The sequence below is a fragment of the Heterocephalus glaber genome, unplaced genomic scaffold (assembly GCF_053883595.1).
Source record: "Heterocephalus glaber isolate CG9 unplaced genomic scaffold, H.glaber_assembly_v1.0 deba00001145, whole genome shotgun sequence".
In the NCBI taxonomy this organism is placed as follows: domain Eukaryota; kingdom Metazoa; phylum Chordata; class Mammalia; order Rodentia; family Bathyergidae; genus Heterocephalus; species Heterocephalus glaber.
The window spans coordinates 448,260-462,063 of NW_028258202.1; the positions used below are offsets into that span (position 1 = coordinate 448,260).

General features: G+C 41.1%; 1 protein-coding gene and 1 pseudogene across 1 annotated transcript in view; one reads left to right on the forward strand and one right to left on the reverse strand.

The window, feature by feature from the left end:
- Gcna (germ cell nuclear acidic peptidase) overlaps positions 1–13,804 on the forward strand; it is a 39,998-nt gene that overhangs the window by 5,426 nt on the left and 20,768 nt on the right. The window lies entirely within an intron of this gene.
- On the reverse strand, positions 1,377–1,706 carry LOC106008484 (eukaryotic translation initiation factor 1 pseudogene; annotated as a pseudogene).

Consider the following 13,804-nt stretch of genomic DNA (forward strand, 5'->3'; position numbering starts at 1 on the left):
TGACTCTATTGAACAATGTGAAACAAGTAACAATTCCAAGTCCTTACATAGTTTACCTAATCTGAGGTGAGAGAAGAAACATAGAAGCTAGCAATTACAGGAATATGATAAATGCTGTGATAGACAAGAAGTGATGATCCCATAGACATACATACTTTACACAATAGCCCTATGGAGAAAATTATTCTTTTGTAATTGAGGCCCAAGAACTTGATATTGTAGAAGTCTAGGTGGGAAATAATGGTAAATTATGGTAGGTTGTTAATAGTGGGGAGACTTAGATGAATACACAATATATTATAGTTTACCAATTATTCTCTTTATATTTATTTAGGTACTAGGAATTGAACCCAGGGCCTTTGTACGGAGCTACATCCCAGCTCTTTTTTTTGTTTTGTTTTGTTTTTTTGAGATAGGGTCTTGCTAAGTTACTAAATTGCCCAGGCTGGACTAAAACGAGATCCTCCTGCCTCAGCCTCCCAGAGTGCTAGGATTGTAGGTACACCACCATGTCCAGCTTTTATTTTATTATTTTTACACTGTTAGGGATCCAGTCCAGAGCCTTAGACACTAGTGAGTGCTCTACCACTGAGTTACATCCCCGGCTCAGTAGTTAATCATTTTTTTTTTCCTTCCTGGAAACAAGTTTTATTTAAATAAGGGCTTAAATACATTACATAACATCAAAACTGGAAGAGAGAAAGAAAACCAAAACCAGTTTATTAACCTCATATGACATTGGGCAGCTGCTGTGAGTGGGTTGCAAGCTGTCCCCGGTTACACTGGTCACGTCAGGTCGATTTGTTTCCTTGTCAGAAGTTTAACTGCACCAGCCTGGCTTTGTGTGCTGGGGTTTGATGTCCCTTAGCTAGGATGTCTGTGTTACCACCTTGCTGGATGGAGGGTGGCCCAAGTTCTGCCACCTGGTAGGTGAGACACCAAGGGCTCTTTGCTACCAAAGGCTTCCTCTAGTGGCGCAGCCACCCCTCTGCCTTACCCCATGCTCTTGGGTCACCCAGGCTGCTTGGGTGGGGACCTTCTAGGGCCAGGGGCTGTGCAGAGGGAGCTAAGAGAGCTCCTGGCCAAACATACCTGCCCATGTTCTCGGTGCCCTGCTGAAATATACAGTACTGCTTTTTCAGGCTGCACACTGCCGTGTGCATACTGCGTGACCTCTGTTCAAATGAGAGACTTCCAGAGTAGACAACATGGCTCTTTTCAGTTTATTGCATGAGTTACACTAGTCCAAGTGAAAAAGGACCCCAAATGGTTACACTGTACAAGCTGTGAGGTTTTTAAACTTGTGACAAAGGACAGAAGGCATTTCTACTCATTGCAAGGAAATCCTTACTTAAGCTTCTATGAACCACAAGCACTTAAAACCCATGATCGTCCTTAGCCAGTCCAATCTCTACCAGGAACTGGCATATGTTCTTGCGCTGGTCACCCTGGAGCTGGATTACTTCTTCATATTCTGGATGCTTGATTACAGTACCATTGCAGGCAAATTTCTTCTTAAATACCTTCACCAGTTTCTTTTTATCGTAATCATCAGCGATCCCTTGGGCAGTAGTAAGGGTCTTCCTGCCATTTCTCTGTGGGATTCTTATAGGGATATAATTCTCAGTGTTGGCAGGAAGCAGGTCATCACCCTTACTTCCATCAGCAAAGGGGTTGAAAGAGTGGAGGTTCTGGATAGTGGACATATGATGTGATTCTTTTTCCTTGGTGGAAATGGCCTGCAGAAGGCGGTTGTGGGAAAAGGTGGGCAGGGTGGGGTGGGGGTATGGATCACTGGGAAGCAAAGCTGGAAGCCCAAGGGGGAGGCAGCTGGCTGCTCGGTGGCGGCTCAGTGACTGGGCAGTAGTTCATCATTTCTGAAACATCTTTTTTGCATTGCTGAAATTAGCATTCAATATACATTTGATAGCATGTCTTAGTTTGATAGTGTTTTTTTTTCTTCTAAGAGGTACATATACTATGTCTTAGATGAAATATAGAGGTGGAGCCAACAGGTCTTGCTGATAGATGGGATGTGGGAGGTGAGGAAAAGAAAGAAAGAATAGCTCCTAGGTTTTGGGTCTACTTTAACTGAATGAATGATGGCATTGACTGAGATGGATAAGACTTTTTTTTTTGTATTAAATTCTTTCATTGGTACATTGTAGGTATACAACACAATTACATTTCTCATTGGGAATTGTACCTTTACATAATGCATCTTGGTTCTTATTTTTACCCCATTCCTAGCCCTCCCTTCACGCCCTCCACCCTTCCCTATTTACAAAGACTTTATTTCCATTTTTTCCATTTCTCATCATTTTTCCTTTCCCTTCGTTCCTTTCCCCTGCACCTCCCATTACCTCTACCCCTTTGGACCTTTTCTTCCCATTTTACATTATCGCTTATTCATTCTAGTCATTGGTACATTTTAGGTATACAATATTGTCGCGGTCCGGCCGCAACCTGTCGAACAAGACCTGAGTGGGGACGTGAGGATTGAGAAAGAAAAAACAGAGAGACGGGAGGGCTCACAAAGACCGAGCGAGCAAGTTTATTTTCACCTCACTTTTATACATTCAGTGAGTAAGGTCATTAACCATGACCTTTATCCAAAAACACCTGCTTCCTTGTTTGCTAGTTTTCTAGACACTCCTTGCCCTCAGGGGCTACTTTGTTTTATGGGGTTACAGAAGGTTCATCTTGTTGCCAGGGCAATCTCTAAAGGTAAACATCGGAATTAGCAAAGACATGGTTCCCCATAACATAGTCTCCTGGATATTTATAACAGAGGGTAAAATTAAAATGAAGCTTTTTGGCTGACACCGCTCCCCACACAATATAATGACATTCATCATTGGAAATTTGCACCTTTACATAGTCTCTCTTGGTTCTTATTTTTCACCCTTGCCCAGCCCTCCCTTCAACTCCTCCAGTCCTCCCTATTTACAAAGATTTTGTTCCTATTTTTCCATTTTCTCATATTAATCCCATTCCCTTCTATCCTTTCCCCTAGCCCTCCCACTTCCTTCCCCTTTGCCCCTTTTCTTCCTATTTCACATTACCTATTATACATTTAGTCCTTATTTACACTTTCAGTTTCTCACACTAGAGAAATTATTCAGTATTTACACATGTGTGTCCTATTTATTTCACTTAAGAGTATTGCCTCAATGTGCATCCACTTAGCTATAAATGTCTCTAATTTCTCATTTTTTATGGCTGAGTAGTACTCCATTTTATTAAAAAACCCACATTTTCTTTATCCAGTCTCCAGTTGATGGGCATTTGGGCTGTTTCCAAGTTTTAGCTATTACAAACTGTGCTGCTATGAACATGGGTGCACATATATCACTGTGGTATGATTCTTTTAATTCTTTGGGGAAGATCCCCAGCAGTGGAAGAGCGGGGTCAAATGGGACTTCCAGTCCTAGTTCTTTGAGGTATCTCCATACTGATTTCCACAGTGCTTGCTACACTCCCACCAGCAGTGGAGCAGGGTTCCTCTTTCCCCACAGCCCCGCCAGCATTTGTTATTGGTTGATTTCATGATAGCAGCCATTCTTTCTGGAGTGAAGTGGAATCTCAGTGTTGTTTTCATTTGCATCTCTCGAATGACCAGTGAGGTTGAACATTTTTTCATGTATTTATTTACTATTTCTACTTCTTTGTCTGAGAAATGTCTGTTCATTTCAGATGCCCATTTTTGGATTGGGTCTTTAAATTTGGGAGGTCTGATCTTTTTAAGTTCTTTATAGATTCGAGATAGTAGGCCTTTGTCTGAGGAAGAGCAGGTGAAGATTTTTTCTCACATTGTGTGTTGTCTCTTCACACTGCTGGTGGTTTCTCTTGCTGTGCAGAAGCTTTTTAATAAGAAGAGATCCCATTTGTTGATTGTGCTAGTTCACGGGCAACTGAGGTTTTGTTCATAAAATCATTTCCTACACTGATGTCTTCAAGGGTTCTACCTAACCTCTGTTCCAACTGGTTCAGAGTTTCTATTTTAATATTTAGATCTTTAATCCATTTTGATTTTAGTTTAGTTCATGGTGAGAGATATAGGTCTAGTTTTAATCTTTGGCAAGTTGAAGCCCAATATTTCCAGCACCATTTATTAAAGAGGGTATCTTTCCTCCAGTGAGGGTGTTTGGCTCCTTTATCAAAGATGAGATGGCTGAGTGTGTCTGGCGTTGTTTCTGCATCTTCTAATCTGTTCCACTGGTCCTTAAGTCTGTTTCTTTGCCAGTACCATGCTGTTTTTATCACAGTAGCTTTGTAGTATAGTTGCAGGTTGGGGATTGTGATGCCCCCTTGCCATGTCTCTATTACCTAGAATTGCTTTTGCTATTCTGGGTCTCTTCTCGTTCCAAATGAATTTTTGGACTGTTTTCTCAAGGTCTACGAAGTATGCTGCTGGGATCTCAATTGGAATTGCATTAAATCTTTATAGCAGTTTTGGAAGTATGGTCATTTTTCACTATATGAATCCTTCCTACCCAGGAGCAGGGGATGTCTGTCCATTTTCTGATATCATCTTCAATCTCTCTTTGCAGAGTGGCATAGTTTTCAGAGAAGAGGTCTTTGATTTCTTTCGTTAGGATGATTCCTAGGTATTTCAGTTTTTTGGATGCTATTGTGAAAGGAATTATTTGCCCTATTTCTCTCTCAGTGAGTCTGTCATTCGTGTAGAGGAAAGCTATTGATTTTTATGTGTTGACTTTGTAACCAGCTACTTGACTGAATTTGGTTATTAAGTCTAGAAGACTTTTGGTGGAGTTCTTGGGGTCTTCTATATAGAGTATCATGTCATCTGCAAATAATGACAATTTGACTTCTTCACTTCCTATCTTTATTCCTTTTATTTCTTTCTCTTGTCTAATTGCCATGGCTAATGTTTCCAGAACTATATTGAACAAGAAGTGGTGATAGTGGACATCCTTGTCTTGTTCCTGATTTTATTGTGAAGAATTTCAGTTTGTGACCATTTAGTATGATATTGGCTGTTGGTTTTTCATAGATGGCTTCTATCAGTTTGAGGTAGAGACCATCAATCCAATTTTTGTAGGGTTTTTATCATAAATGTATGTTGGATTTTGTCAAATGCTTTTTCTGCATCTATGGAGATAATCCTATGGTTTTTGTCCTTGGCTCTATTGATATAGTGTATTACATTAATTGATTTTCGTATATTGAACCATCCCTGCATCCCTGGGATGAATCCCACTTGATCAGGGTGTATGATCTTCTTGATGATCTTCTGCATTGTTTGCCATTATCTTATTAAGGATTTTTGCATCTATGTTCATTAGTGAGATTGGCCTATAGTTCTCTTTCTCAGTTGGGTCTTTCTCTGCTTTGGGGATCAAGGTGATGCTTGCTTCCAGGAATGAATTTGGGAATATTGCTTCCCTTTCAATTTCATTGAAGAGTTTAAACAGTAGTGGCAGCAGTTCCTCTCTAAATGTCTTGTAGAATTCAGCAGTGAAGCTATCAGAGCCCGGGCTTTTCTTAGTTGATAAGTTTTTAATTACATTTTCAATTTCCTTGGTTGATATTGGGTTGTTCAGAATTTTTAGGTCTTCTTCATTCAACTTTGGTAATTCATATGTATCTAGGGATCTGTCCATTTCTTCTATGTTGTCCATCTTATTGGCATATAGGTTCTGGAAGTAGGTATTGATGATCCTCTGGATTTCTGCTGGGTCTGTTGTAATTTCACCCTTTTCATTCCTAATTGCATGGATTTGGGCCTTTTCTTTCCTTTTTCTGACAAGGTTGGCTAAAGGTTTGTCAATTTTGTTGATTCTTTCAAAGAACCAGCTCTTGGCTTCATTGATTTTTTGTATTGTTCTCTTAGTCTCCATTGCATTGATTTCTGCTCTGATCTTTATAATTTCCTCCCTTGTATGAGCTTTGGGGTTGTCCTGCTCTTCTTTTTCTAGAAGCTTGAGGTTCAGCATCAGGTTGTTTAATTGGGCTCGTTCTGTTTTCCTAATATGCGTATTCACTGCTATGAATTTCCCTCGTAAAACGGCTTTCATTGTGTCCCATAGATTCTGGTATGTTGTATTGTCATTGTCATTTAATTGAAGGAACTGTCTGATTTCTTCTCTAATTTCCTCTGTGACCCATTGGTTATTCAGAAGTGTGTTGTTCAATTTCCACGTGTTTATGAAATTTTTGAGTTTCTTTTGCTATGGATCTCCAATTTCTTGGCACTATGGTCTGATAATATACAGGGGATAACTTCAGTTCCTTTGCACTTACTTAAACATGTTCTATGTGTGAGTATGTGGTCTATTTTGGAGAATGCCCCATGTGCAGCTGAGAAGAATGTGTATTCTGATTTTGTGGGGTGGAAGACTCTGTAAACATCTGTTAAGTTCATTTGTTCAAGAGTTCGATTGAGTTCTAGTATTTCATTACTTATTTTTAGTCTAGTTGATCTATCTATTTGTGACAGTGGGGTGTTGAGGTCCCCCACTACAATTGTATTAGTGCATATATGGCTTTTTATGTCTGTTAATATTTGTTTTATATAGTTGGGTGCACTAGTGTTTGGTGCATAGATATTTATGATTGTCATCTCTTCCTCTTGGATTCTTCCCTTTACAAGGATGTAGTGTCCTTCTTCGTCTCTCTTAATTAGTGTTGGTTTGAAATCTACTTGATCTTCCAAGAGGATAGCTACTCCTGCTTTTTTTCGGGTTCCTGTCGCATGCAGTATTGTTTTCCACCCTTTAACTTTCAGTCTATGAGTTTCCTTTTGAATGAAGTGTGTTTCTTGTATGCAGCATATTGTTGGATTTTGCTTCTTGACCCATTCTGCCAGTCTATTTCTTTTGATTGGTGAATTGAGACCATTAACATTGATGGTTATAACTAAAACGTATTGACTTGTCATTGCCATGAGTTTTTCTTTTTGTTGGGTTCTCCCCCTTTCCATTTAATTTCTTGTCATGCCCGATGGGTTCATTCTGCTTTGCTTCCTGGGGTTGTGATCCTCAGTGTCTGTTCCTAGGCTATTGTGTAAAATTCTTTGGAGTGCTGGTTTGGTATTCACGAAGTTCCTAAGGTGCTCTTTGTCATGAAAGTATCTTATTTCTCCATCCATTTTGAAAGATAGTTTTGCAGGGTACATCAATCTGGGTTGGAGGCTGTTTTCTTTTAGGGCTTGGAATATGTCACTCCAAGCTCTTCTTGCCTTGATGGTTTGTGTTGAGAAGTCTGCTGTGATTCTGATGGGCTTTCCTTTGTATGTGATTTGTTTCTTTTCTCTGAGTGCTTGGAGAACTTTGTTCTTCTGTTGTGTTTCTGGAATCTTAACAATTATATGCCTCTGTGTAGATTTTTTTTGATCAAGGCTATTTGGAGTCCTATATGCCTCACTTCTCTGTATGTCCAGCTCTTTTCCCCTGCTTGGGAAGTTTTCTGCCATTATTTCTGTGAAGAGATTTTTTTTTTTTATTCATTAAGTTTATTGGTACATTTTAGGTATGCAATATGATGACATTCATCATTGGGAATTTGTACCTGTACCAATATCTTTTTTTTTTGTATTAAATTCTTTTATTGGTACATTGTAGGTATACAACACAATTACATTTCTCATTGGGAATTGAACCTTTCTATAATGCATCTTGGTTCTTATTTTTTCCCCATTCCTAGCCCTCCCTTCACGCTCTCCACCCTTCCCTATTTACAAAGACTTTATTTCCATTTTTTCCATTTCTCATCATTTTTTCCTTTCCCTTCTTTCCTTTCCTCTGCCCCTCCCACTACCCCTACCCCTTTGGACCTTTTCTTCCTATTTTACATTATCGATTATGTGAAGAGATTTTTTATGTCATCTGCACTCTCTCCTGTTTCTTCATTGAGCCCAATCAGTCTTATGTTATTCTTTTTTGCATCATCTAGCAGCTGCTGGATTGATTTCTCATGTTCCCTTATAATTTTGAAGCAATTTTTCTTTTCCTGGTCACTAATTGCAATCTTATCTTCTATATCTGAAATTCTGTCCTCACATTGGCTCATTCTGCTGTGTAGACTTTCAATGGAGTTTTTCATGTCCTGGAAATCTATTTGCATCTCTTTTATGGATTCCATTTGTTTCTTATGTTGGGATTCCATCATGTTCCTGAGCTCCTCTCTAGATTTATTAATCATGTCTTGCACCAGGGGCACAATTTCTCCTGTTATCTGAGAAATTATTTCTGATTTCATTTTTTCCAGATCCCCTTTTGTCGCCAGTTCAGTGGGTCCAGGTGGTTGAGTATCAGAGTGTTCCATCTCATTTCCCTTTGGGGTTGCTGTAGGTGATCTGAAAGTCTAGTTTTGAGACTTATTTATGTGTTTTCTCATTTCGACTGGGGTTGGGGGCTGTTAGCGCCTGCACGGATTACCTCCTCTGAGCTGGGTGAGGTGGGACAGGGGCCGGGAGCAGAGGTAGGGATGGTGACCCAAAAGCACTTTCCTGTGGGCTGGGAGCAGCCAGAGGGATGGTGGCCGGGAAACCCCTTCCTCTGGATCAGGAGCAGTGGGATAGTGGCTCAGAAGCCTCTCCCTCTGGGCCGGGAGCGGTGGGAGGGATGGTGGCCTGGAAGCCCCTTCCTCTGGGCCAAGAGCAGCGGGACAGAAGGTGGCCCAAAAGCCCTTTCCTCTGGGCTGGGAGCAGCGGGAGGGATGGTGACTGGGAAGCCCCTTCCTCTGGACCAGGAGCAGTGGGACGGCTGCTCAGAAGCCCCTACCTCTGGGCTGGGAACAGTGGGACTCAGTACCTTGGTCTGGTGGTCTGGTGTCCTCTGCATCTTTGTAGTGTGGAATCAGGTGGCTGCCTGTCTGCAGCGGGGTGATTCGGTGTCTTCCACGCGACTCAGGACCTTGTTAGGGCGTGCACAGACCTGCCTGTCTGCAGCGGGCTAATTCGGCGTGTTCTGTGCGACTCAGGACCTCGGTAGGGCATGGGCAGACCTGCCTGTCTGCAGCGGGGTGATTCGGCATCTCGAGATGGATAAGACTTGAACAGGCACAAGGTTGAGGGAGGAAATCTAGACTTTGTTGTGGGCCAAGTTGTATTTTATTTATTTATTTGTTTATTTGTTTTTTGGTATTGGGATCGAACTCAGGACCTTGTGCTTGGGAGGCAGGCAGTGGCACCACTGAGCTAAATCCCCGGCCCAAGTTGTATTTTAAATACTTCATAATGACCCAAGATGTCAAGACAGCTGGAGTTCAGTGAAAAGCTGGTCTACAGATAGAATGAATGTCAAGGAGAGAGGGAAGCAATGACACAGCACAGAGTGCTGGAAGTGCAGCAGTAACAGCCTTGAGAAGGCTATAAGGGATAAGATGCAAAGTACAAAGGGAATAGTGTACTTAGGCAGTGGCAGGGACACTGTTTGCTCCCTGTTAACAGAGAATGCAGAGCTCAGTATGGTTGTAGATAGGCAGATAGAGTTGTCGGCAAGAGGGTAAGGGAGTTCCTGTCTAATTGTCTCTATTCCCCAGTATCTATCTTATAAGGCACCAGTATCTGCTTATTAACAGTCTGAAGGCAAAAGTCCCATTGAAGCCTGTATATTGCAGGAGGTGGAGGGCCAGTCAGAACTGAGCAAGTATTATTTGATGTCCACTAGGCTTTTTTAGCCCAAGAATTTTGGTTTGTTAATGCTATAGCAATATAACCTTGAGGAGGCCAGTGCAGTGGAGCTAGCCTATAATCCCAGCTGCCCAGGAGGCAGAGGCCAGAGGATTGCTTAGCTGAGGAGTTCAAGGCCAGCCTAAGTAAAAAAGTGAGACCCCCATCTCAAAACAAAACAAAACAAAAAAACAAGCAGAAAGCCTGCCTTGGAAGCACAAGGTCCTGAGTTCAATTCCTGATACCAAAAAAAAAAAAAGCAGAAAGATAGCCTTGATGATACATGGAAATACTGTATTTTTAAAATTACCCTGTCATAATTAGTTTAGAATAACAAGATTTGAAAAGCGAATGAGTCACCTAATGGGTTGGCTATTTTTTCAAATTCCCTGATAGTACCAAATTTACTTAATTAGCATCCTGTCGATATTTTCTTTTTCTACCTTTTTTTTCTTTTAAAGAGATAGGGTCTTACTATGTAGCTATTGCTGGCCTTGAACTGCTAGGTTCAAGGGATCTTCCCACCTCAGCCTCTTGATTAGCTGGTACTCTAGGTGCATGCCACTTCAGCCAGTTATAATTTTTTTTTCTCTTGGTGCCAGGGATCAAATTCAGGACCTTGCACTTTCGAGGCAGGTGCAGAGCCACAGAGCTAAATCCCCAGCCCCAGCTATAATATTTTTAATAACCAATTAAAGTGTGATCTTCTAGCTTTTTGCATTAGTATATGTGCTGCCAAAGCGAGCACTAGCTTCTTGCATCAGAATTGACTGGGGGTGCTTATTAAAAATGCATTTTCCGGGGCCAGGGATTTAGCTCAGTGGTTCAGCTGCCTGCCTTGCAAGCGCAAGGTCCTGAGTTCGATCCCCAGTACCAACAACAACAACAACAACAAAATGAATGCATTTTCCAGGCCGGGGATGTAGCTCAGTGGGGCCACAAACTCATGGTAATCTGCCTGCCTAACCCTCTTGAATGCTGGGGTTACAGGTATGTGCCACCATTCCTGGAAATCCTTGGAAGTCTTATTCCTTTTGTAGCCCTTGTACCCAGCGTATAGTAGATGCCTAATAAATAGTGAATGAATAGATGAATGAACCACAGATTATATATAATTTATATGTGTATGTGAGGCTTGAATCCAGGGCCTTACACATGCTAGGCAAATGCTCTACCACTAAGCTATAGCCACAGTCCTCTCATCATATTTAATTGTAACATTTATTGAGTTGCACAAATAACTGAGGGAATATGAGCCTGTGGTAAAAATAATACAGAAGCATATCAAGTAAAATATGAAAGTACACTCCTGCATGTATACCCTCTCATTGTTCTGAGGTAATAGTTTTCACTGTTTTTTCTAGATCTTTTTCTATAATCATGTAAAAACATATACAGTCTGTATAGTTTATTCCCCTCCTCCCCTCTTTTTTTTTTTTTTTTTTTTTTTTTGGTAGCGGGGATCAAACTCTGGTCCTTACGCTTGTGAGGCAGGCAGCAGAACCACTGAGCTAAATCCCCGGCCTCCTCCCCTCTTTTAAGACAGGGTCTTGCTGAGTAGTTTAGGCTGGCCTTGAACTTGCTATTTGGTCTAGGCTGGCCTCAAACTGGTGATCTTCTTGCCTTGGCCTCCTGGGTGTGGGGATTATGGGTGTGTGACACCATACTTGGCTATTGCCCCCTGCTTCCCCCCCCCCCCCAGATAGGGTCTCCCTATGCAGTTTGGGCTGACCTTGAACTCACTATGAAGACTGCCCTTGAACTCTCAGTGATCCTTCTGCTTCAGCCTCCCAAATGCTGAGATTACAGGCATGCACCACCATGCCCAGCTCTGTTGCCTCATTTTTAAAGAGAAGATCTTTTTTTTTTTTTTTTTTGGTACCAGGGATCAAACTCAGGATCTTGCGCTTGCAAGGCAGGCGCTGGAACCACTGAGCTAAATCCCCAGCCCGAGAAGATCTTTTTTTTGGTGTTGTCATGGAAGTGTCTTATTTCTCCATCAATTTTAAAAGATAGCTTTGTGGGTACATCAATCTGGGTTGGAGGTTGTTTTCTTTTAGGGCTTGAAATACTTCATTCCATGCTCTTGACTTGAGGGTTTGTGTTGAGAAGTCTGCTGTGATTCTGATGGGCTTTCCTTTATAGGTGATTTATTTCTTTTTTCTCACAGCTTTTAATATTCTGTTCTTGTGTTGAATTTCTGGAATCTTGACTATTATATTCCTTGGGGAAGATTTTTTTTTTTTTGATCATGACTAATTGGAGTTCCATATGCCTCACTTATCTGTATGTCAAATTGTTTTTCCATGCTTGGGAAATTTTCCGCCCTTATTTTTATTTATTTATTTATTTTTATTTTTTTGGTACCAGGGATCAAACTCGGGACCATGTGCTTGCGAGGCAGGCACCGGAACCACTAAGCTAAATTCCCGGCTTCCGCCCTTATTTTTGTGAACAGGTTTTTTATGTTGTTTGCACTATCTTCTGCCTTTTCATTGACTCCAGTCAATATTGTATTATTCTTCATATCATCTAGCAGCAGTTGAATTGATTTTTCTTGGTCTTTTGCTATTTTTAAGAAATCTTTTTCATGATCACTAACCACAGTCCTGTTTTCTAGATCTGATATTCATTGGCTCATTCTGCTGCATATACTTTCAATGGAATTTTTAATCTGGATATCTGTTTGAATCTGTTTCATGGATTCCATTTCTTTCCTATGTTGGATGTTGATGGTTTCCATAATTTTCCTAAGCTCCTCTATTTTTTATCTTATTTGCTCTAGAGTCACTAACCATGTCTTTCATTATGGTCACCATCTCTGTAGTTATTTGAGAAATTATTTCTAACTTGATTTTTTTCTAGAATCTCATTCATCTGCTTTGTTACTTCCACTGTTACCACTTCAGAGTCCAATTGATTGGCTTTCAAATTGTTCTACCTCATTGCCTGCTGAGTTTGCCTTTGGTGAGCTGGAAGTCTGGGGTGCACCTTGCTTAAGTGTCTTCTCATTTTTTATTATTCTTTTTTAGTTTAATTCCTGGGTTGATACTTGTAAATTGCATATGGCGAGTAGCTTTATTGTCACTATTCAGAAACCTTAGAAAATGAGTACTTCTCAGAGGTGTCTTCCAGGTGTAGCTGGCTTTTGGGTTTTGAGTCCCTTCTTCTCTTCCTCGAGTTGCTATATTTCAGAGTCTGGACACCAAATCTTGGAGAGGCTATTTTTCTGCTGTTCAGCACTCTACCATCTTTCCTGAGGTCCCTCTAAAAATCCCTGAAGATCTTTTTATGGGGATTTTTCTATGTGGTTTTTTGTTTGTTTTTTGAGGTACTGGGTATTGAACTCAGGGCCTTGCACTGAGCTACATCTTCAGCCTCTTTTGAAACAGGGTCTTCCTAAATTGTTAAGTTGCCCAGGATGGGCTCAAACTTGATATCCTCCTGCCTCAGCCTCCCAGAGCGTTGGAGTTATAAGTGTGCACCACTACACCTGGCTTTTTATGTATCTTCAAAGCCTTGTAATCTGTTCTCGTCCTTTCATAGTACAGTTCTGGTTAAGCCAGCTGACTCTTCCTGCAGTGGATATATTTCCTAGTAACACTAATGTGAGCCTGAAAACACATTGTAGGACTTGTCCTCCTGGTGGCAAATTTTACATGGAAAATGTGCCAAGAACTATCTCTTCTTTTGACCACGTATTTTTTCCATAGTGCTTTCCTTGGAGCACTCCTCCTGTTCATTATTATCCAACCCAGAATTTGATATTTTGCCTTTAGGGATCAGGGCGGGGCTCTCTGTCATGGAACTTTTTTTGTCGTTTGTCGTATTTCCAATTCCTTATTCCTTCTGCCTAAGCTTTTTTTTTTTTTTTTTTTTTTTTTTTTAGGTACCAGGGATTGAACTCAGGACCTTCCGCTTTTCGAGGCAGGGGTGGAACCACTGAGCTAAATCCCCAGCCCTATTATCTATATATTTATTTCCCCCTCCCCTTTTTTTTGGTACCGCGGCTTGAACTCAGGACCTTGTGCTTGCAAAGCAGGTGTCAGCACCACTGAGCTAAATCCCCAGCCTCTACCCCCCTTTTTAGGAGGGATAATGCAGGTTGAAGTCTAGAAGAGTGAGGAGAGCTTGTGGCTTATATGGAGATTTTTAGTAAGATGTTGC